A 21,875-nucleotide genomic window follows, 5' to 3' on the forward strand; every position below is an offset into this window, starting at 1 on the left:
CCATGGACTGCAGCCTACCAGGCTCCTCTGTCCATGGGATTTGCCAGGCAAGAGTACTGGAGTGGGGTGCCACTGCCTTCTCCAAGTAGACTGCCTACTGTCACAGAACTAGTTAAAGGGGGAGTCAGAATTGAAGTTCAGTTTGATTGCAGAGCTCATACTGAATGAACTACAACCTCTGTCCTATAGTTAACAAGAGATAGAGGAGACAAAGTGGAAGTTAAGCCCTAAAAGGCTCAAAGTGACAGTTACACTTTCTGAAGAATGATAAGATAGATTTGTATGTGGAAGTACTATACTAAGCACAAATTAACTTCTGAAGTACTCCATGATACTGCTACTATCACACTGCAAGGACACATTCTCTGAGAGTGGTGTTCTGGTAACACTGGACCTGGGTTTTTGTGTGTCAGCCCTTAATAGCAGTGTCCAGCTCTGAGAAAACTGCCCCACCTAACTGTCCACAGCAAGTCTGCAAATCTATAGGTCATATTTGGTTGTACTGCTATTAAGGCATCCTAGCATCAAACAGCATTGTTATCTCACTTCATGTGTCTCTTGAGAAGCTAATCAAAATCTAAGAGAAAATAGAACTTTTGTAACTAGAAGGCTGCAGAAAAATTATACATTTAAGTTGTAAACTTATTTTGCAGATTATCCTAAGCTGTGAAACATACCATTTTCTTTGTATTTCATGTCAATTTAAAGGGCTTCTGGCCGGCTTTATCATCATTAACTTCATTCTGTCCTATAGAGCAATTCTAGGCAGTATCACAGGTTCTCACTGAGCCTTCAGAAATACTCTGGGGTATTGTCTCTGAAGGGCGACCTCCTCCCACCCTCTTCACACACACACACACAAAATTAACAACTCCCTTTTCTACTGTCATCCCTATAGTCATTTCATTATTGCTTATGTTACATCATATTGTGATTATTTCCCTTATTTCTCTATGATTAGCCTATAAGCCTAATAGGCTTGAGCCCAGACTATCTTAGCCCATTTAGTGAGCCCATAATCTCATGGAGCACTCAATATCATGTTAATTCCCTTCATAATTGTTGAATGCATTGATAGCAATAATGCATTGATACCAATATTAGGATGACTACTCAAAACAACTGGCTTGTTAGATAGCCAGAAGTTAGATCCTTTCAGTAGAATTTTCCTAAGATCAATTAGATCAAATGTATTTCCAGATCACCAGTATCACAGTTTCATTGAAGGATCACAGGGAAAGAGAAATGAGAAACATGAAATAGTTCTTCCCAGCTAATAAGTTTTATATTTTATACATAAAGTAAGTCTGTGAAGGCTCTTTATCTCTTACTGAGATGATGCATTAGTTAAGGCATAAAGAATTTCACAGAGTGTGTTTTGTCTTCTAGGTAATAAACTTTGACAGTATACCTGATGTAAGTCTTAGGAAAACTGTGTGGTAGGTTGAAGTGGCTTCTGAGATGTTCTTCCTGAAGTGTTACAAGAAAGCATTATGGAGGTCAGGAATTCCAGTTAGCTCTGTTTCCATCTCAAGATTTGGGGTTTTATAAAATATTAAGTAATTTTAAAAGTATTAAAATTATTTGATGGCTATTTTCCCCACTTTATCATTCACCTGACTGACCCTACGCTCCATTGCTTAAGACAGCCAAATCCAAATCAACCTTGCTTACACCAATGAAGTTATATTAGTTTGTATGTAAGAATTCAACCATAACAACTATTTATGACTGTCTCTGTTCCTCATCAATAAACAGTTTTCACTTTCATCTTTGCCACTGAGGTCATAGGGTGTGACCTTTTTTCCTAGCACTGTCTTCGTGTTCTTTTCTTGCTGATCTCCCAGACTCTAACTTTAACCAGCTTCCTGAACACACAGTACTCAGCCTCTAAATGCTGCCTGCCTAAATTCATGGCATTCAGCTGCTTGACCCTGAATTGGGAAATCATCTGACTTCTGGACTCTACTTTCATTTGGAGGACCCAAATATATTCCCAAATTAACTGAAGTTCTAGCCTTATAATACTCTGCTTGCTCTCAGATTGATTTTGCATAATGGTCTCTCACTCTTCATGGTTAAAATGCCTTCCAAACTAGGCATGACCTACCAAATATTGGGGTGTTTTATAATTAACAGACCTGTTCATCGATAATATTCCTGATAGGTCTGCACTCTGAGATTTATTTTTAAGATGTTTTCTAAAATTAATTGCTCACTGCCAATAATACCCTCATTTTTAAATAAGGAAAAAGCCTAAGATACTGTTGCATTAGTTTAGGATTTTGACATCAAGATTCTAAATACAACACATGGCAACCGTTAGTTACCTTTAAATAGATAACTGCTCAATGGAATTTATCCAGAGACCTGCGAAAGGAAGCATGGGAATGATGAAATCAGCATATAACCTTGTCTTCAATCTAGTATGAAAATTCCTTATTTTGGCAAAGTTTACTTTTCATCTTGTTTCATTTCCTGTCTTAGTATGATAACCTTTTTATATGAAACTGCTATTTTAAATTTTTGTAGTTTTCATTTGTTCATGTGTAGAAATGTGTAATTTTATTGTGATATCTGATGTATTTCAAGTAACAATTTCCTTATGCATATAAGAACTTTAAAATTAAACTGAAAACATACCTGACATGGAGTAGATTTCCCATAAACATTTAAATTAATATTGAATCAATCTGATTTGTTTAACATGGTGGTAAGTCAGAATTTTTAGAATTCTGTTATCAACAGTCTTACAACTTTACAACCTCTGTTTTCTAAATGTTTACTTTTAATATTCAGTAGTTTTGTATTTAATTTCTCATAGTTGAAAATATGAAACTTCTAGAAACAAAATTTTTCTAGAGTAAATCTTTTTAGACTATGTGTTTGGTTCTGTTACTGGCTCCTAAGGAAAAGAAATTGCAATAATCTAAGTCTTTCTAAAAAGGAATAATTCAGGATTAGGATTCCTATAAGAATTAAGAATAAAAAAAAAAAGAATTAAGAATAATGTAGAAAATCAAGAAATAAGTTAGGGATGAAAATGTCCATTAGATTAATTTGATGATTCTAGACATGAGAATCTGTAAGTTATTTTCTCTCATTTTGTCCTCATTTTTAAGTCTCAAACAATGAAACTTCCATCACTTGAATCTCATTCAGTAATGTATGTAGCGCTATTTATTCATTCAAGTTATTTTATTCAGAGGCATTTGCCTCTGATACTAGTCTCTTCAGTGTCATCAAAATGAATTTGATTTAGATGATAATTAAGCATGTAGGAGAAACATAAGTTTTCCCACTGATTTGAAGATCATGAAATGAAGCAGAACAAAAAGTTATAATTTAGTATAATAAAGTTCCTATTTGTGAATGTTGTCCTAAAGAAGTGTTTAGTATCGCTTGGTTATTTTGCCAGGGGAATGACAATGTAAACAGAAGCTTAAACTGTCCTATCCTAGAGAAGTTAAATGTGGTCATATTCAAATACTTAAAAATTGGCTTGGCTTAAAGTTGTGTGACCTTAAGTAAATTGCTCTCTTCAAGTCTCACTGTAAATTTTAAGTAAAAGGTCTGTCTTGTCCTTTTTTTTTATATATATAATCCTAGGACAGAGTCAGTCTACAATGTATTTATTTTATAAATAATTCTGTACACTGACATGTTACTCATTAATCTTGCAGACTTAGGTAGAAACCTCAGTTATCACCTTAGAATTTTGGATATTATATATTTACCTTTTCCATTCTAGAAAAAATTTTAGATTTTTTTCCCCACACTTTTGTCAGATTGTATCCTTGACTATATGAAACATAGCCAACAGAAAGAAAAACAGCTCCATGGAAACTTGGAGAAGGAGAGGCACACACACATTTTTAAAAAATAAGAAAAAATTTTAATGTTTATCAGATACAGCATTTAATTGAATTAATGGGACAATATGAAAGTACTGGATATTTATTCAACTGGCGTTTACAATGACCTTAAACCTTGTTTGAATATTTTGTAAAGCAGTAATAAAAATTATAAAATTTCAGTATATTTTGTCTTAAGCAATATGCTGAATGTTAAATTTTATGTAAGGATCGAGTCATATAAAATATTATAATAGGTATAGAAGTTTCAAGAGTAGTATTTAATGTGTTTTAAGCCATAATGTCCAAAGGGTGTTTGGTTATAATTTTTCTTAAAGTTGACTTTTTTCTTGAAATAGAGTTCAAGAGACAAATTCAGGTGGATTCAATTTGAAGAATTCCAGTTTCCTTTAAGCAAAATTTCACTTTATTTCAAACTAAACAAAATTACATTGTGTTTGACAACACACTTGAAATGTGTACAGTCTAAAGGATTCAAATTTCAAACCTTTTGATTTAATCTATTGGCTGTAAGCAAGGCCACAACCAAGTATTAATACTTGTAAATCTCCTATTGCAAGAAATTGTATCAGAAGGAATTGGATTATCAAGAATGGCTGCTATGTTTTGTTCTGGGCTGTGTGGCATGAAGGATCTTATTTCCCCAATCAGGGAACCCATGGATCGAACCCGTGCCGCCTGCAGTGGAAGTGCAGAGTCAAAAGCACTGGACCACCAGGGAAATCCCAAGAATGGCGACTGGTTTTGATCATGGTTATGTACATAACATGTGTATGTATGTTATATACCTTACCAAAGTAGAGCAGGACAGTTTTATTCATATGCAAATCTATTTTTGAATAGTGTAAAAATCTGACATGGTGATAATTTGAGGTCTATGCTGCTGCTGCTGTTAAGTTGCTTCAGTCGTGTCCGACTCTGCGACCCCATAGACGGCAGCCCACCAGGCTCCCCCGTCCTTGGGATTCTCCAGGCAAGAACACTGGCGTGGGTTGCCATTTCCTTCTCCAGTGCAGGAAAGTAAAAAGTGAAAATGAAGTCACTCAGGTGCTCAACTCATAGCGACCCCATGGACTGCAGCCTACCAGGCTCCTCCGTCCATGGGATTTTGCAGGCAAGAGTACTGGAGTGGTCTGCCATTGCCTTCTCCGTGAGGTTTATAAATAAGAGTGAATATAATTTCATCCCATCAAAAAGCTATTAAAATAATTCTTAAAATGCCTTAAAAGTTTTCTGTTTACATTTTTCAAGTGAGATGATCTTTTATTATTAAAGACCTATTCTATGCCCAGTACTTCACAATAGTCTAAAAAAGATGGTCACTGTCTGCAAAGAACTTTTAGCCTAGCTGGTAATATTGTACTGACTTACAGGAAACAACTAGAGAAGAGTGGAGTGTAAAGTCTGTCTTACGAACTTGAAGTGCGCAGTAGAACCTCAAAGAAAATGTGGATCTAGACAATGGAAAAGACTTCTTAGAGGAGGTGGAAAATAAGCTCCTATCTATTGAAAAATAGATAGGATTAACTCAATGAAATGAAAGAATTGGAGACTTAGTGCAGAAAACATGAAGAAAGTCATGATCAGGTAAGGAAGAGTAGTTGCAGTTTTAAAACAGATTGGTTCTTGGGGAGATGGTAGGGAAGTAAGTGTACATGTTTGAGATTGTTTTCCTTCCTCTGCATAATGTGCCCTAATTTCTAATTGAAGAAAAAGAGAGTATTCAGATTGCCTGCAGTCTCTTGAAAAATAAAAATGTGATCTGAAGGAAAATAAAACATGAGTTGTAAGAAATATTAGAAGGAAGCCTAGGCTTAAGTTAGATCGGATTACCCTAAACATTGGGCAGTCTAGGCCTTTAATTCAGCAAATCAAGTGAGAAATCTTGAGAGGAAGAGGTTGCATGGCCAAAAGCCTACTGTCAGGGATACTTTTTGCCCAGTTGAGATTGACTTTACCACTACAGAAATGATTATGAGTTAATACTGTAGTACTGTTGTTAAGCCAAATAAAAACATTACTCCTTTTCCAAACCTCTAATTTTCATCCACCCTTAGCTCAAATTATTTACTCTTAGGATGTGCTTTCCCTCATCTTTAGCTATCTAAATATTTTTAGGGTATCTAGCCCCTGCATGAAATTTTCCCAGTTCACTTTTCTCCTCATACAGAAATATTGTTTCTCTCTTTTTTGCTCCTATACCTGCCCTAGAACAATTAATACATCCTTCTTTATGGGTAGAGGGTTTTGTTTTTTTTTAAACACATTAGCACAGATTAGTTTATTTGGCACCTCTCCCAGGTAACATCCTAACCCAGTTAAAATGCCTAAGAAGTGATTCTAATGAAATCTGACCATGGGACGGTCCATCTATTTTATTTTTCATTATATACTCTGCAAGATGCTTGATAAATGCCAATTGATTGCTGAAAATCAGTAGTAATTTGGAGACAGTATGTTCTGGAAAGGCTGAATACCAGCTACATAAATATAAAAATGCCCAGGCTCTTACCTGGTAATTTAGAAGTCCTACGAAACTTTGAGGCTATTAGTGATCTAGCTGATGATCTAAAACTTTCCAAGAAAGTATAATTTAACCGTATCCTATTGGCTTTTATTTGTTGTCTCTGAGGAGATGGACTTCCCTGGTGGCTCAGCTGGTAAAGAATCCTCCTGCAATGCAGGAGACCTGGGTTCCATCCCTGGGTTGGGAAGATCCCCTGAAGAAGGGAACAGCTACCCACTCCAGTATTCTGGTCTGGAGAATTCCAGGGACTAGTCCATGGGGTTGCAAAGAGTCAGACACGACTGAGCGGCTTTCACTTCACTGAGGAGATGAGGCTCTCCCAGTGGCTTAGCAGTAAAGAATCCTCCTGTAATGCATGAGATGCGAGTTTGATCCCTGGGTCAGGAAGACCCCCTGGAGACGGAAATGGCAACCCACTCCAGTATTCTTGCCTGGGAAATCCCATGGACAGAGAAGCCTGGCGAACTACAGTCTGTGGGGCCTTAAAAGAGTAGGACACAAAACTGAGCCACTAAGCACACGTGCACACCCTGAGGAGACGGGAGATGCAAGTAGAATGAAAAGTCCTTACGTTAAAAGATACTTCTCAGAAAAAAAAATTCCGAGAGCCAGCATTACTATAATCACAAAAATAACTATTGAACATCTGCTACAATGCTTTAAAGTGATTAGAGTTAATGGTATGCTTCTGAATCCCTCTGCTTACTAGAGCTACTTTATTGACTGAAATGGGTTTTCTTATAAACTTTCTTGGACAATTTTATAAAAGACTATCCAAATCACTTGAAAAAAGCTTTCAGAAATAAAAGAAAAAATTGTGGATCAAATATGGAACTTGTTTGTTTTCTGCTAGGACATTTAAGTTATAATGTGATAAGGATTTATTTTTATGTACCCTTAGAGCTTTTATATAAAACCTATAGGACATTTTTGTCTGATTTCCAAAACCTATATATAAATTACATTTTTTTTGAAAAGTCTAATGTTGCTTTTGGGTTTGATTTGGCTTTGAGGGAGGTTGACATATTTACCAGACATATTTAGCCAGCAGTCAGGAATTCAACCAGCAATTAAATAATGATTCCCATGGTGAAGCAGTTTCCCCTTTATACTGATTTGCATTATGACCTGTTTTCTAGGCACTTATTTTGACATCACCACTGCCCCCATCAAAAAAAAAAAAAATCGTATCTTGTGTACTAGACCATGTGGAGAAAGGACTGAGACCAGAAGCAGAAAACAGACATTGTCCATACAGAGCAAAGTGCCAGACAACAGCTCGTTCTAGTAAAAGGCAATAAAGGCCACATGTGATGATCTCCTCAGTTCAAAACTGTAAGTAACTAGGGAATTGCAGGGGCATTAGACAGATGTCTCTGCTGACTCAGTAAAAAATGTCTTCATTTTGTAATTTGTGGCCTGTACGCTTGTAAATTAAGATGCTTTGAGTTGTCAAGTACTGGACTTTTCTGGTTTGTGGGTAAGATCCTAAGCCAAAATAGAATGCAGTATTCCCCCAAAAGTAACTTGGGACCTTTGCCTTAAGACCCAAGGCAAAGGTCACATGAATTTAGATAACTAGGTTAGAACTAAGTCACTGGGCCTTGGCCTAGATATTAGGCAAATTAGGGGACTTTAGTCTTGATAGAGCAAGGAATAGGGAGATGTTATGGCCTCTTGAAACCAAAATAATAAAAACATAAAATAATGGAATTTTTAGAAATTAAATCCAGCTCTACTGTATACAGAAGGATTCTAAGAAAGTCTGTTGGCAACAAAACTGGGCATGTGACTACTGTGGTGATCTAGGAGTGAAGAAAACCTGAACAGAATACTGACAATGAAAATGGAGATAAGAATAAATTTAAGATATTTCAAAAGAAAAAAATTGCACAACATCGTAATGAGTTGAATAAAAGTGGGTGTCAAAAGTAACGTTTTCTGTCCTGGAAGACAATGATAGTATCACTGAAAGAAGAGAGTTAAGAAAAACTAATTTGAGAAAGAAAGACGTTGAGTCCATTTTTGTAATATTGAATTTAAAATGATATCCAGGCATTCTTTTGGAATTGCTTTGATTAAAAGTCACTGAATATACAGAACTAGAATTCTGTGTAAAAGTCTGGCTGGAGAGGCAGTGTCAGTTACCCATTCAAAGCTGATACGGGTAGACAAGCTAACTAAAGATCTTTATTAAAGCCAATATATCCCTTTCTTTTAAAAAGAAATACATAAACACCTACATTTATGTAAAAAAAATATTTGGGTATGTAGTCTTAAATAAACATTTCCAAAATGAAATTAAAACCTTTTTTTTCTTCGAGTGTCATATCTCAAGCTTCTGTCTTTAGGAAAATTCCTACACTTGTATCAGTTATGAAAGTCAATAACTAAAATGTGTTCATATTCTTGAACCTTCCCTTTGCTTCTATTCACTAAACAAAATCTTTCCCACTGTTACACTGAAGGAATGAAATTGAGAGCTTAAAGTGTAAACAATTCAGTCAGTTAAAACTGTAAAATTGACATAACTTTAATTTCTCAAATGGAAAAGCATGTAATTAAATTGTGGGAAATGTGCTGGTCTCCAATTTCAAGAAACAGTGCAGCACAAAGGCCTGGCATTCTGGCTGAAGAATTGTAATAATAAACAGAAGTTTGAAAACCAGGAAGACAAGTTTTCCAAGACAGCAACTGTGGCATTTCAAAAGAGATATAACAAGAAATTCCAGAAGATGGTCAAAATAGGTTTAGATAATTGAGATTCCTTATTTAAATACTTGTTTTTGATGGAGAAAAACAGTTAAGAGGAGATTAAGCTAAGAGGTTGAAAACATTTTCTCCTTTCGCCCTAAATTGGGTTTGCTTCTGAAGAAAAGCGTTAGCCAAAATAATCAAATAGAGATTCAATACTGCTTAAATTGCACCCAGAAATTTAAAAAGTGACCAAGCAAAAAAAATTTTTTAATTAATTGAAAGTAGTAATCTGGTTTTCTAGAAGTTAGACCTTGCTTTATAGGATTCCTATTTAGAAAGTCAAAGTGTCTTGATTGGTTTCCCAAGTAATTACATGCCCATCATGAGACAGAAATATATTACTCTACATTTTAAATTTCTAATATATTCTACTTTAATGATATGTAAGGAAACCTAAAGTATTAACATGTGCTTCCAAAATAGCCTTTTAAAAACTCAGTAATATATCTTCTGAATATACTAGAATCTTTTAGACCCTTTTACCTAAATCTTTGAACCATTTGATTAATCCAAATTCAATGAACCTATGTCTTCAAGTTATCCAGAACTGGGAACATTTGTTTCTATGTTTCCATCCTAGTTACATCTGACTTACATGCCAGGTCTGATGACTTCTACTATCTTTTCATGACTTCTAAATTATGGAGGTAAGTCAAGATTTAATATTGACTGTAGTCATGTAACATTCATTCTGAACTTGTATTCCTTTAATATATTTAATTACTAAGCATTCTTGTAGCATTACACTTTCATTAGCATATTATGGTATATCCTAGTTTGGCTTGGCTATTTTAAATGTATAATTTTGCATAACTTTCAACTACTTAGTACTTCTATATACATCTATATATATCTATATACATCTCGATTTTTGTGTGGTTACCCATATAAACTTCTCATAGACAAATACCATGGGTTTCTTTCTGTAGTCTTTAACTTGAATCAACTCATTCAGACTCTTCATGTAAAATATCACTTGTCTTTGAATCTACTGTAATTCTTGTTTTTCCAAGTGGATGTTTACTGAGACTATAGTGTTCCAAATTTTTCACTTGAGTTCAGTAAGAGTGTTAGATGTCTATCACTGCTGTTCAGTTGCCAAGTCGTGTACGAGTCTTTGCAACCCCATGGACTTTTGTTAGCTGCCTCCTGTACAGTATTACAAACCTCTGTCCATTGTTCTTCAGGGACTCTGTTCACTGGATCTAATCCCCTGAATCTATTCATCACCTCCACTGTATATTCACCTCCACTGTTTGGCACTGTGGGGGAATATAAAGACCAGTATGAAGCACAATCCCAGTCCTCATCTTAAAAGAATTCATGGAACCGCAGACATTGCAACCAGACTTTCTTGGGGCGTTTTTACAAGAAGGGTAAGATAAACCTCTCCTATTTGGCTTCCAGCTTGGGAACCCAAAGATACTCACATTCTTACCAGAGTGTGAAATGAGAAAAGTAACATGAAATACAAACACTTGGTAGTTGGTGTGTTTTACTCAACTGGCAGAGTAAAAAAAGCCACTTTAAAACAATCATTTCTGGATTTGAGGTGTTGGTGTGAAACCTGAAGGTACAGAAAACTCTGTGATTAAGTCTTAGGCATATTTCAGTTTGGGGAATTAAGTCCTATTTATTCTGCTGTACTTTGTTGCTTATTTATTGTGTGTCATGCTTAATACTCATTTCCCATTCACCATGTAAGGGGTTAGCTTTTTATCTATTAAAATATTTGAGGGGTTGGATTGACCTCATTGCTTAGATAAATATTAAGGCATTTTCTAAGCTTAATAATTTTGAGATGATGAGTCTTTTGGTGAAATTTGTACCAAACTTTTTATCTCTAATAGATCCAATAGAAGACCTAACAATTCAAAAAGTGTAGTTCAGGGACAAAGCTGGTGAGCAATTATGTTTTTATGATATTGTTGATATTCCAGAAATTAAGTAACTTATAGTAATATATTTTCATCTCATCTCTTTACTTCTTAAACTTTTGCTTAAAACACTAAGTTTGATGTTACACTGGTGTTTTCCATGGGTTCAATAGCTCCAGGAAGGTAATAAAATTTCCCAAATTTCCTTTTAAAAATTTCCTCTTACTGCCTTCTGCATTGCTTAATGTGCTGTTACAGAGTAAACTTCCCCAACACAGAAGAAAAATAACAGTAGAATATGGGATATTTAAAAGTCTTAGCAAGTCTTTTATTATTTCACCAAGGTCTCTGGTAATGTGACCATTTCTGTTGTTCATGATAGAAAACCAATACAAAGATGTATATAACTGAGCTGATATTTGTTAGATATAAACAGCATACAAGACAAATTAGAAACAGCTTACAATTCCCTAAGTCATATATTTCTCAAACTGCTTTCCCTTGACCATTTATATTACTTCAGACTCCTGATTTCACGTATATTTTGAAGTGAAAGTCACTCAGTCATGTCCAACTCTTTGTGATGCCATGGACTTTACAGTCCATAGAATTCTCCAGGCCAGAATACTAGAGTGGGTAGCGTATCCCTTCTCCAAGGGATCTTCCCAACCCAGGGATTGAACCCAAGTCTCCCACATTGCAGGCAGATTCTTTACCAACTGAGCCACAAGGGAAGCCCAAGAATACTGGAGTGGGTAGCTTACCCCTTCTCCAGTGGATCTTCCCAACCCAGGAATCGAAGCAGGGTCTCCTGCATTGCAGGTGGATTCTTTACCAACTGAGCTATTAGGGAAGCAGTTCAAATTAAGTTTGACTTTAACATAACTCAGAATTCTTTGCAATTATGACTTGTATGTTAAATTCAAGAATAAAATTCAACACTAGAGCTCCTTTTCAGAAAATTTTTTTAGGAAGAACTTCCAGCCACTTAAAAGTTTACATTGTTGAGATTCAAGAATAAGCTAAAATCCTTAGTGCCTTATCAGAAACGAAACTTTAGGTGATAGAAAGAGGCTGAAACAAACGTAAGTGGGAGAATGAGGGAAGCCCAACTAGATGGACAAACCATGCTTGGTGATGATTCTTCCCTATGTATCTGAGATGGACGGTTACGAGTCTGTGATTTGATCACCAGAGTTTTCAGTTTGGTTGACCAACACAAACTTCTGCCATTATTTTCTTATAATTTCTTATGATTTTCTTATGATCAGTTCAGTCAAGAAGTTAAGTGATACCCATATGAATAAGTTAAAGTCTTCTGTTTCCCCTAAATCAGGCAAGAGTTTGAATTTGTCTGTGGTGCATCTAACACATCCCTGTTTGCTTCCAACCGTGTGCCTGCCCCCCTTTCTAAAACAAGACCCAGTTTTTTGTGCATGTTGATGTCTTACTCATCATGCCCCACTCTTTGTTGGAGTGAAGACAAGAGACTTACTGAGATAATCTTGACAGACATGGCTCCAGATATCATCTTTAAAATATTTACTAAAATAAGAAACTCAATCCACTCTGAAAGTACACTTTTCCTAGTCAATGATATATAATTTTTAAATTTTGATAATTTATCTCATTCTAAAAACCGCCGGATTGTGAACCCATGTCTTTTGAGGAACTATTTAATTAAAAGCCTAAGTTAATTTAAACCCATCGTCAATGTTATGACTTGTACTTGTAGTAAGCTCTAGAAGGGAAGACCTTGTTTTGCTCCTTGCAGTATCCTCAGTGTCTGGAAGAGTATTTAGCATACAATGTCAATAAATATTTTCTGACTGAATTAATTAAATATATGTATTTTACATGTTTCCATGGGTAATGTTTCTATTCAGTTCAGTTCAGTAGCTCAGTCATGTCCAACTCTTTGCAACCCCATGAATTGCAGCACGCCAGGCCTCCCTGTCCATCACCAATTCCCGGAGTTCACTCAGACTCACGTCCATCAAGTCGGTGATGCTATCCAGCCATCTCATCCTCTGTTGTCCCCTTCTCCTCCTGCCCCCAATCCCTCCCAGCATCAGAGTCTTTTCCAGTGAGTCAGCTCTTCGCATGAAGTGGCCAAAGTTTGGAGTTTCAGCTAAAGAGAACATTTTATTTCTCATCTCAAGCTAGTTTCTACAAGTTTAATGACTAAGAACACATTAATAGCAATTTAAACATTTCCTGTCTTATTCTTTGCCAATCTGTAGTCACAGTATTTTTGCTTCACTATTCTTTTAACCAGTTATCAGTCTTTAATAATCTTCTCAGCAAAGCACTATAGAAAATTAAACAGTGTTACATATATAGCCATGCCAACTTTACTCAGCTAGTTAAATCACACACTCCCCAAAACTTAGCAGAATGGAAATATTGTACTCTAGAATATGCTAGTGAGAAAACCAGACCAGACATATCCCCAAAACTAAGATGGCAGACTAAAACAATTAAGTTGACTTTTCTGCGGTAAAGAGAAGAGTACTACCAAAAACAAAACACTCATTCATAAGGCTTTTTTTTTTTTCTTATTTGGGTCATTATTTTCAGTTGCTAACTTTAACATTACTGGTCTTGAAGTATTTTTCTCTTTTCCATTATACATAACCTCTTGAGGTACTACTAGGAGACTTCTGAAAAGATCTTTCTTCCCTATAGCTTGGTACACAAATCTATAAATAATTACTAGAAGTTTCTGGAATGTAATTCCTTTGCTAAGTGTAAGGATTTCACAGGAAAGATGGTAGGGTAAAATTTGGATCAGTATGAGATAATAGGCCATCCTATGCCAAAGCAGTCCCCTAACCCTGGTATCTACACATAATCTTTCAGGCATGGCTTTTCTTCCCTTTTTAAAAAAGACCTACCTGGTCTGGTGAAAAGTAAGTCTTCCTCCTACATTTAAAGCACATTCACTTAGTTCTTTCTCCACAGGTGACCATATCTTTGCTGAAAATTCCTGAATATATATATATATATATGTGTGTGTGTGTATTTTTCTACAAATGGAAACTACATACTGTACATAAAGTAGAAATATATTTTTTTACTTTATACATTGTCTTACACCTTGATTTTCAACTTATAAATGTTTGATAATCCTTCCTTCTTAGTTTATAAATTGCTGTCTCATTCATTTTAAAGGCTGCACAGTATTTCACTGTGGCCCATAATTTATCCATTGTCTATTGATGAACTCTGAGTTTATTTCTAATTTTTGCTGTTATGATGATACAGTTTCTCACTTGAATATAAGTTCATTAAGAATAAGGATTTTTGTTTTACCCTTGTTTTAAATCTGAAAACTTAGTGTCCAGCAAATGTTTAACAGATGTTTTTGAATGAATGAGTTTGTACTTTTTAAAATGGTGCTCAACTGCTTCCACTCAACATTTTTTAACCCTTTTATGTGCAAAGTACTTGGTGCTCTATTTTTTATTATTTTTTTTTTAGTGTTTAAATTATGAAATTATGACACATTTACAGGAGACTTAGAAAAAGAACAAGTTACATATCAGTTCAGTTCAGTTGCTCAATCGTGTCCTACTCTCTGCAACCCCATGAACTGCAGCACGCCAGACTTCCCTGTCCTTCACCAACTCCCGGAGCTTGCTCAAGCTCATGTCCATTGAGTCGGTGATGCCATCCAACTATCTCACCCTCTGTCGTCCCCATCTCCTTCTGCCTTCAATCTTTCCCAGCATCAGGGTCTATTCCAATGAGTTAGTTCTTTGCATCAGGTGGCCAAAGTATTGGAGTTTCAGCTTCAGCATCAGTCATTCCAATGAATATTCAGGACTGAATTCCTTTAGCATGGACTGGTTGGATCTCCTTGCAGTCCAAGGGACTCTCAAGAGTCTTCTCCAACACCACAGTTCAAAAGCATCAGTTCTTCAGTGCTTAGCTTTCTTTATAGTCCAACTCTCACATCCATACATGACTACTGGAAAAACCATAGCTTGGACTAGATGGACCTTTGTTGGTAAAGTAATGTCTCTGCTTTTTAATATGCTATCTAGGTTGGTCATAGCTTTTCTTCCAATGAGCAAGCATCTTTTAATTTCATGGCTGCAATCACCATCTGAGTGAAAAAGTCTGTCACTGTTTCCATTGTTTCCCTCTATTTGCCATGAAGTGATAGGACTGGATGCCATGATTTCAGTTTTCTGAATGTTGAGTTTTAAGCCAGCTTTTTCACTCTCCTCTTTCACTTTCATCAAGAGGCTCTTTAGTTCTTTGCTTTCTGCTGTAAGAGTGGTGTCATCTGCGTATCTGAGGTTATTGCTATTTCTCCCAGCAGTCTTGATTCCAGCTTGTGCTTCATCCAGCCTGGCATTTCACATGATGTACTCTGCATAGAAGTTAAATAAGCAGGGTGACAATATACAGCCTTGATGTACTCCTTTCCCGATTTGGAACTGCCTCTGTTGTTCCATGTCCAATTCTAACTGTTGCTTCTTGACCTGCATGAAGATTTTTCAGGAGGCAGGTAAAGTGGTCTGGTGTCCCATCTCTTTAAGAATTTTCCAAAGTTACATATAGTTCCACTATATGTTATAATTATTCTTTTAAGTAGATAATTAAGATTTTTAGTTGGAGCTTCAGTATCAAACTCTCAAAAATTAATAGAATGAACAGACAGAAAAGTAGAAGGATATAGTAGACCTGAGAAATACTATGAACCAATTCAACATAATTAAGATTTATACAATTTTCACACAACAGCAGGATACAAATTCTATTCAAGTTCCCATAGACTATAAACCAGGAGACACTGGAACATATTCAGGGACATAAAACAAGGTACAAAAATTTAATGGTCTAAAAGTATTGAAATCATACAGAGTCTGTTCTCTTACCACTGAAGAATTATGTTAGAAATCTATATATATATATATCAAGGGGGGTTCCATGGTGTAATGGTGAGCACTCTGGACTCTGAATCTAGTGATCCGAGTTCAAAAAATCTCAGTGGGACCTTTCTGCCTCGTTAGAAATCTATATCAAAAGATATTTGAAAATAACCCTCATATTTTCAAGTGTAATGTAACAATTACCGAGAGATCTTTGACTTAGCCATTGAAAGCCTCAATAAAGTTAAAAGACTGAAAAAACACAGAAGGTGATTGCACAGAAGAAAGCATTTAAATGAGAAATTAATAGCAAAATGAGTAACTAATATCAAAGATACTTTGATAACTCCATGTGTTTGGAAAATAAATGTCCACTTTTAAAGGATGAGTGTATCTAAGAAGCCATAACAAGGAAAATTAGAAAATATGTGTAACAGAATAAAAATGAAAAGAGAATTTGTTGCATGCAACTGAAGCTGCTCAATGCAACTAAATACAATATGGAATCTTGAATAAGGAATGAAACCAAATAATGAACATTAGCATAAAATTGTGAAATTTAAACAAAATCTGTACTTTAGTTAATAATACTATATCACATGTTAATTTCCTGGGTGTTTTATACAACATAGTATTTCTCTATATTCTCAGAATTGAATTAGAAGTTTCAAGCTTCATTCAAAAAAATTTCTTAAAGCACTAACATAGTAAGCTTTCTAGGCTTTTAGCAGTAGTACTAGATGCCACAATAAATGGAACTATCTAACCTTTGAGTGAATATAAATTAGGAACCTAGCATTCTATTCATACTTATTCAAACAATTGGAACCAATATGTCATAAACTTTTTAGCCAGGCAAAAATTCCTAAGTTTTCTAAAATATGTATATTATATATATTATATAATGTATGTATATTTTATATATATATATACAAAAGAGCTTTTCTACTATACTTGATAAAGGCTTGAGAAAGAATAAGAGATGGAGAAGTTAGAAAACATAAACTAAATTATATGGGAGCACTGAAATAGAAAAAGTGAAACAAAACTAGATAAAAGATCATATAGTTGTTTTTAAACATGGCTGCTCATTAGAATCACATCTAGAGCTTTAGGGGAAAAAAAACAATACCTGGGCATTTGTATTTTTTTTTTTTAATTCCAAGATAATTCTAATGTGCATCTGGATTTTAAAAAATGATTACAGGTTTTTCTATTAAATGGTAGTTTTAGTGAGATAGAATTCTACTATTTCCTGTTGACCAATCATGATACAGTGGTATTAAGATGAGTAATAGTTACATAATCACAATAGTAAAAGATGTTTATCAGTTTTCAATCAATAACCAGACAAAAAATTAAAATAATTGCAATTGGAAGCCATAATGGAAGCATGATAAACCTAACAATATAAAATAATTACAAACAATTTAGCGAGTAAGTAGAGTGATGTGATAACTGAAGGTGCATACATGCACCTGTTTTCATCCACCCAGCCAGTCTGTGTCTTTTGGTTGGTACATTTATTCCATTTACATTAAGGTAATTATATATATGGATGATTTTATTACCATTTTCTTAATTGTTATGTTTATTTTTTGTAGGTCTTTCCCTTCTCGTGTTTCCTGCCTACAGAAGTTCCTTTAGCATTTGTTGTAAAGCTGGTTTGGTGGTGCTGAATTTTCTTAACTTTTGCATGTCTGGAAAGCTTTTGATTTCTCCATCAAATCTGAATAAGAATCTTGATGGGTAGAGTATTCTTGGTTGTAGGTTCTTCCTTTTCATCACTTTAAATATATCATGCCATTTCCTTCTGTCTTGTAGAGTTTCTTTCAAGAAATCAGCTTATAACCTTATAACCTTATAAACTTCCCTTGTATATTATCATTTTTCCTTTGTTGCTTTTAATATTTTATCTTTGCCTTTAATTGTTTTCAGTTTGATTATTATGTGTCTCATTGTGTTTCTCTTTGGGTTTATCCTGCCTAGGACTCTTTGTGCTTCCTGGACTTGGTTGACTATTTCCTTTCCCATGTTAGGGACATTTTCAGCTATTATTTCTTCAAATATTTTATCAAGTCCTTTCTCTCTCTCTTCTATTTCTGGGACTCCTACAGTGTGAATGTTGGTACATTTTATGTGGTCCCAGAGGACTGTTAGACTGTCTTCAGTTTTTTTTCATTCTGTTTTCTATATTCTGTTTTGCGGCAGTGATTTCCACCATTATGTCTTCCAGGTCACTTGTCTGTTGTGCTGCCTCAGTTATTCTGCTCTTGATTCCTTCTAGTATATTGTTCATCTCTGTTTGTTTTTTAGTTCCTCTACGAACTAAAAAAGTTCCTCTAGGTCTTTGGTAATGGAGAAGGAAATGGCAACCCACTCCAGTGTTCTTGCCTGGAGAATCCCATGGACGGGGGAGCCTGGTGGGGTCACACAGAGTCGGACACAACTGAAGCGACTTAGCAGCAGGAGGTCTTTGGTAAACATTCTTGCATCTTCTCCATTCTGTTTTTGAGATCCTGGATCATCTTCACCATCATCATTCTGAATTCTTTTTCTGTCTATCTCTACTTCATTTAGTTGTTTTTCTGGGGTTTTATCTTGTGTCTTCATCTGGGACATAACCCTCTGCCTTTTCATTTTGATTAACCCTCTGTGATATGATTTTTGTTCTGGCTGGCTGCAGGATTATAGTTCTTCCTACTTCTTTTGTCTGACCTCCAGAGGATTAGGCTAACAGGCTTGTGTAAGCTTCCTGATGGGAGGGACTAGCAGTGGGAAAAACTAGGTCTTGCTCTGGTGGGCAGGGTGTGCTCAGTAAAACTGTAATCTGATTGTCTGCTGGGTCTGTGCTCCCTCCCTATTAGTTGTTTAGTCTGAGGAGACCCAGCCCTGGAGTCTACAGGCTCTATTGTAGAGTTAATGGTGACCTCCAAGAGGGCTCAGGCCAGGGGCAGCACTTCCAAGGACTGCTGCTGCCAGTGCCCCAGTGCCTGTGGTGAGCTACTGCCAACCCACACCTCCACAGGAGACCCTCCAACACTAGCAGGTAGGTCTGCTCGGTCTCCTTTGGGGTCACTGCTCCTTTCTCCGTGGGCCCCGGTGCATGCAAGATTTTGTGCATGTCCTCCAAGAGTGGAGTCTCTGTTTCCGCAGTCCTGTGGAAATCTTGTGACCAAATCCCACTGGCCTGCAAAGTCAGATTCCGTGGGGATTCCTAGGCATTTCGCTGGATCCCCAGGCTGGGAAGCTTGATGTAGGGTTCAGAACCTTCACAACAGTGGGAGAGCTTATTTGGTATTATTGTTACCCACTTTGTGAGTTGCCCACTCAGAGGACTATGGGATTTGATTTGATTTTGATTGCATCCCTCCTGTCTCATTGTGGCTTCTCCTTTGTCTTTGGATGGGGGCTATGTGTTTTGGTGGGTTCCAGTGTCCTCCTGTTGATGGCTGTTCAACAGCTAGTTACAATTTTAGTGCTCTCATAGGAGGAGATAAGTGCACATTCTTCTATTCTGCCATCTTGAATCAATCCCCTCTCTTTATTCTCTTTCATTTAATGATTTCCTTTCTAGATGTTTATCCTAATATTTTAAATGACATATATATATGAGGATTCCTACAAAAGGACTCATTAAATCAAAGTAATATATGAACATTGAATGTTAGTGTTAATAGAAGTTATATTCAAAAGCTTTCCACCAGAGTAGGTGATAATTGTTAACAAAGGTATTTCTTTGTTTAGCACCAAGTGTTTAGCACAATGCTTTTACACATAGTAGAATTAAAACTGAGTGGATCAAGCTCACATTCAAGTGAGAAAAATTTGTTTTTATGATGGCATGTAAGTCTATACAGAGAAAAGGGCTGCTTTCTACACCTAGGAAAAGAGGAAAACAGGCCTCCAAGAAGAGGTGCAATTGAAAGTGGGTCACCCATCTTCCATCATTATCATCACTGATAGTTATAGAGTGACTTCCATGTGCCAGGTAATGTGCTGAGTATTTTACATTATCTCCTTTAATTTTCACATATCCTGTAAGGGAGCTATATTATCCTATCAGTTCAGTTCAGTTCAGTTCAGTCGCTCAGTCATGTCCAACTCTTTGCGACCCCATGAATCGTAGCATGCCAGGCTTCCCTGTCCATCACCAACTCCCGAAGTTCACCCAGACTCACGTCAATCGAGTCGGTGATGCCATCCAGCCATCTCATCCTCTGTCGTCCCCTTCTCCTCCTGCCCTTAATCCCTCCCAGTATCAGAGTCTTTTCCAATGAGTCAACTCTTCACATGAGGTGGCCAAAGTACTGGAGTTTCAGCTTTAGCATCATTCCTTCCAAAGAAATCCCAGGGCTGATCTCCTTCAGAATGGACTGGTTGGATCTCCTTGCAGTCCAAGGGACTCTCAAGAGTCTTCTCCGACACCACAGTTCAAAAGCATCAATTCTTCGGCGCTCAGCTTTCTTCACAGTCGAACTCTCACATCCATACATGATCACTGGAAAAACCATAGCCTTGACTAGACAAACCTTTGTTGGCAAAGTAATGTCTCTGCTTTTGAATATGCTGTCTAAGTTGGTCATAATTTTCCTTCCAAGGAGTAAGCATCTTTTAATTTCATGGCTGCAGTCACCATCTGCAGTGATTTTGCAGCCCAAAAAAATAAAGTCTGACACTGTTTGCACTGTTTCCCCATCTATTTCCCATGAAGTGGTGGGACCGGATGCCATGATCTTCGTTTTCTGAATGTTGAGCTTTAAGCCAACCTTTTCACTCTTCTCTTTAACTTTCATCAAGAGGCTTTTTAGTTCCTCTTCACTTTCTGCCATAAAGGTGGTATCATCTGCATATCTGAGGCTATTGATATTTCTCCCAACAATCTTGATTCCAGCTTGTGCTTCTTCCAGCCCAGCGTTTCTCATGATGTACTCTGCATATAAGTTAAATAAGCAGGGTGACAGTATACAGCCTTGACGTACTCCTTTTCCCCTTTGGAACCAGTCTGTTGTTCCATGTCCAGTTCTAACTGTTGCTTCCTGACCTGCATACAGGTTTTCTCAAGAGGCAGGTCAGGTGGTCTGGTATTCCCATCTCTTTCAGAATTTTCCAGTTTATTGTGATCCACACAGTCAAAGGCTTTGGCATAACAGAAATCAATGTTTTTCTGGAATTCTCTTGCTTTTTCTATGATCTAACGGATGTTGGCAATTTGATCTCTGGTTCCTCTCCCTTCTCTAAAACCAAGGATATTTATTTATTATCCTCATTTGATAGATAAAAAAAAGCTGAGGCACAGAGAGTGACTTGCCCAAGCCATGTAGCTAGTAAATGACTTAGTTGGGATTAGACATCAAGCAGTCTAGTCCAGCGTTCTGGTCTGTTCCCACCCAGCCATCTGTCCCAGACTCAGCGCCTCCATGCCCATGTGCCCCAAGTGTGACATGGAGGTATACTTTGGTGAGTGGGTGACCTCCCTGGGGAAGGACTGGCATGAGCCTTGCCTGAAGTGTGAGAATGTAGAAAGACACTGACCTTGGGGGAGTCATGCAGAACATGAAGGCAAGCCCTTTGGCAACCACCCCTGCTACACAGCCATGTTTGGACCCAAAGGCTTTAGGCACAGTGGAGCTAAGAGCCACTCTTTCAAGTAGACCCAGGTTTTGAAGATCGTATCTTCAACTGCCTGCTGGGCTGGTGCCCTCCAGGCTGATAGCAGGCCTTCCCCACAGGCACCTGGGGCTCCCCTGCAGACCCTCATCCCCTCAGTAAACCCAGATATTTGGGAGGGGGGGAAGACATCAAGCAGTCTGATTCCAAAGCCCCATTTTTTTTTTTTTTTTTTTGCTACATTGGGTCTTCATTGGTGCACATGGGCTTTCTCTAGTTGCAGTGAGTGTGGGCTACTCTCTACTTGTGGTGTACAGGCTTCCCATTATGGAACGTAGGCTCTGTA

General features: G+C 36.8%; 1 long non-coding RNA gene and 1 pseudogene across 4 annotated transcripts in view; both read left to right on the plus strand.

Moving 5' to 3' along the window:
- The first annotated feature begins 15 nt into the window (after positions 1-15).
- LOC104985487 overlaps positions 16-21,875 on the plus strand; it is a 41,997-nt gene continuing 20,137 nt past the window's right edge. The window contains exons 1-5 of one of the 4 annotated variants that reach the window (XR_824906.1): positions 16-4,646; positions 5,249-5,462; positions 7,542-7,737; positions 9,740-9,806; positions 10,347-11,646. This is a non-coding gene — a long non-coding RNA (uncharacterized LOC104985487). Of the gene's footprint in view, positions 4,647-4,959; positions 5,463-7,541; positions 7,738-9,739; positions 9,807-10,346; positions 11,647-21,875 lie in introns of those variants that run through there. The other 3 variants (XR_824904.1, XR_824903.1, XR_824905.1) reach the window with 3 other exon arrangements.
- LOC104985485 lies at positions 21,158-21,782 on the plus strand (annotated as a pseudogene).

The sequence above is a fragment of the Bison bison genome, unplaced genomic scaffold (genome assembly GCF_000754665.1).
Source record: "Bison bison bison isolate TAMUID 2011002044 unplaced genomic scaffold, Bison_UMD1.0 scf7180017864048, whole genome shotgun sequence".
Taxonomy (NCBI): Eukaryota; Metazoa; Chordata; class Mammalia; order Artiodactyla; family Bovidae; genus Bison; species Bison bison.